This window comes from Gossypium hirsutum, chromosome D01 (genome assembly GCF_007990345.1).
Source record: "Gossypium hirsutum isolate 1008001.06 chromosome D01, Gossypium_hirsutum_v2.1, whole genome shotgun sequence".
Lineage (NCBI taxonomy): Eukaryota > Viridiplantae > Streptophyta > Magnoliopsida > Malvales > Malvaceae > Gossypium > Gossypium hirsutum.
Genome location: NC_053437.1, coordinates 37,475,802 through 37,478,963, shown reverse-complemented (window position 1 = coordinate 37,478,963; position 3,162 = coordinate 37,475,802). Strand labels below are relative to the sequence as shown.

Here is a 3,162-nt window from a genome sequence, read left to right as displayed (position 1 = left end):
AATCCAGGGATAGTCAGACCTCAAATATAAGCTCAACAGTTTGAACTGAAACTAGTAATGTTTTAGATGTTGCAAATAGTAGGAAAGTTTGGTGGACTGCCAACTGAAGATCCAACATTTCATTGAAGACTTTTTCTAGAAGTCTTTGACTCGTTTAGACAATAGGGTGTGCCTGAAGGCGCATTGAGACTTAAACTGTTTCCATATTCTTTAAGAGATCATGCAAGAGCATGGTTAAATGTTTTGCTAGCATCATGGAATGATCTTTGCTAAAGGTTTTTTTTATAGTATAATCCTCCAAATATGAATTCCAAGTTTAGAAATGACATCACATCTTTTCGGCAATTGGAGGATGAAACGATATATGAAGCTTGGGAGTGATTCAAAGACTTAATTTGGAAGTGTCCGATGCATGGATTTCAACACTAGACTTAGATGAAACTATTCTATAATGGGCTAAATACACATACGAAGATGGTGGTTGATGCTTCCGCCTATGGTACTTTGGTGGATAAATCTTATAACGAAGCATGTGAGATTTTGGAAAAGATTGCCAATAATGATTATCAATATCCTACCATAAGAGTTGGGACGTGTAAGAGAACTGTTGGTACTATAGAGTTGCATGCAATTACCTCACTGATAGCGCATGTATCTTCTTTGGCTAATATGATTAAAATAATGAAAAGGCCTATTGCAATTTAGGAGATGAAATCAGCGAAGTTATCGTGTGTTTATTGTGGTGAAGATCTTGTGTTCGATGAATGCCTATCAAACCCAGCATCCGTGTGTTATATGGGTAACTTTAATCGGAATAGTAATCCCTATTCTAACACCTACAATCCAGGATGGAAGCAACATCCAAACTTTAGTTGGAATAATCAAGGTGCAGGGAATTTTAACAATGCAGCAAGATAGAATGCCAACAATGCACCACTAGGTTATAATCAACGTATGCTGAGGCAAAATGTCCAGCGAGGTCAGGCATCAGGATTATCATCTATTGAAGCCTTGCTGAAGAAATATATGGACAAGAATGATGTTGTAATTCAGAGTCAGGCTTTGTCTCTCCGAGCTCTTGAGAATCAAGTGAGGGAAATAGGGAATGCTTTAAATTTAAGGCCACAAGGGGCATTGTCAAAAGATACCGAGAATTTAATATCACAAAGGAAGGAATAGTGTAAGGCCATCATTCTTTGAATTGGAACTCAGCTTGATGACGTTGCTCAAGATGCCACTATAGGAGAGGATAACTCGAATAAAAACCATGTAAAGTTCCCATAGTCATCTGAAAAATAAACTGAACCTAAAAAGGGTAAGCAGCAAAATCCTGTGGCAGAATCAGATCAGGTTGTCAACAGAAACGCCATGGAAAAAAATATCAGCAACCTGAAGGATGACCACCTTTACCTTTTCCTCAGCAATTTCACAATCCCAAGCATGATATTTAGTTCAAAATATTTTTGGAGGTTTTGAAGCAACTCCATATCAATATACCACTAGTAAAAGCTTTGGAGCAAATGCACAACTATAGGAAATTTATGAAAGATATATTATCAAAGAAGTGCAGATTGGGAGAATTTGAGACTGTTCCTTTCACTGAAGGGTTGTCAACAATGTTAAAAAATAAATTACCTCCAAAGTTGAAGGACCTAGGGAGTTTTACTATCCTATGTTCAATTGGAAATCATTATGTTTGTAAGTTATTGTGTGATCTAGGAGCAAGAATAAATCTAATGCTTATGTCTATTTTCAGAAAGCTAGGAATTGGAAAAGTAAGACCTACTACGGTTACATTGCAACTGGTTCATTGATCTTACGTGCATCCGAAAGGTAAAATTGAATATGTGCTGGTAAGAGTAGATAAATTTATCTTTCCTACGAATTTTCTTATATTAGAATGTCAAGTTGACCAAGATGTGTCAATTATTCTTGGAAGACCTTTTCCTGCGACTGACAGGACTTTAATTGATGTATAGAAAGGCAAACTGACCATGAGGGTTAATGATCAGCAAGTTACGTTCAATGTATTTAATGCTTTGAAATGTGCTGATGTTAATGATGAATGCCATATCGTTGGGTTAATAGAAACAATAATGGAGGAGTTTACTAGATGTTGCCACAGTAATTCTGACAGTGATGATGACTCACTTGAGCAGAGTGATACAATAAGTTTGAAGGAATTCTGTGAATTTATGATAGCTAAGCAGATAATGGATAGGTCAGGAAAGAGGTTTGAACCTTTGTATTTGTCAAATCGACCTTTCAATCTTCCTAAACCTTCTATAGAGGAACCTCCTACACTAGAATTAAAACCTTTGCCACAACATTTGAAGTATGCATATCTAGGTGACAACAGTACTTTGTTGGTAGTATTTTTTATGGAATTAACACCCGAGCAAGAGGCAAGGTTGTTAGAAGTTATTCGGGAGGGCATTAGGATAGGCCTTGGCTAATATAAAGGGAATTAGCCCTACATTCTACATGCATAAGATTTTGTTGGAGGATTTCCTTAGCAATTCCATTGAAAAATAGTGAAGATTGAATCCATTCATGAAAGAAGTTGTCAAGAAAGAGATTATTAAGTGGCTTGACGCTGGCATCATTTACCTAATTTGAGATAGTTCATGGGTGAGTCTTGTGCAATGTGTGCCCAAGAAAGGAAGGGTCACAATGGTTTGTAATGACAACAATGAGCTCATACCATCTCGCACTATCATGGGATGGAGAGCATTTATGGATTACCGTATGCTTAACAAGGCAACAAGGAAAAACGATTTTCCCCTACCATTCATTGATCAGATGTTGGATAGGTTAGCTGGGAAAGCTTTCTATTTTTTCTTGGATTGTTATTCAAGATATAATCAGATTGCTATAGCCACCAATGACCAAGAGAAGACAACTTTCACATGTCCATATGACACTTTTGCGTTTAGACGGATGCCGTTCTTATTATGTAATGCTTGACAACATTTCAATGTTGTATATGGCCATATTCTTTGACATGGTGGAAAACTTTCTTGAAGTCTTCATGGACGATTTTTCTGTGTTCGGGAATGATTTTGAAGATTTTTTAAAAATTTTGGAATTAGTTTTGTGTCGTTGCGAAGAAATGAATCTTGTTTTAAATTGGGAGAAATATCACTTCATGGTTCGTGAAGG

At 36.6% G+C, this 3,162-nt stretch overlaps 1 non-coding gene across 1 annotated transcript; it reads right to left on the bottom strand.

Moving 5' to 3' along the window:
• Positions 1–312: 312 nt before the first annotated feature.
• Positions 313–419, bottom strand: LOC121214209 (small nucleolar RNA R71). The gene has a single exon (XR_005909795.1). It is a non-coding gene; the product is annotated as a small nucleolar RNA R71 (small nucleolar RNA).
• Positions 420–3,162: the final 2,743 nt, after the last annotated feature.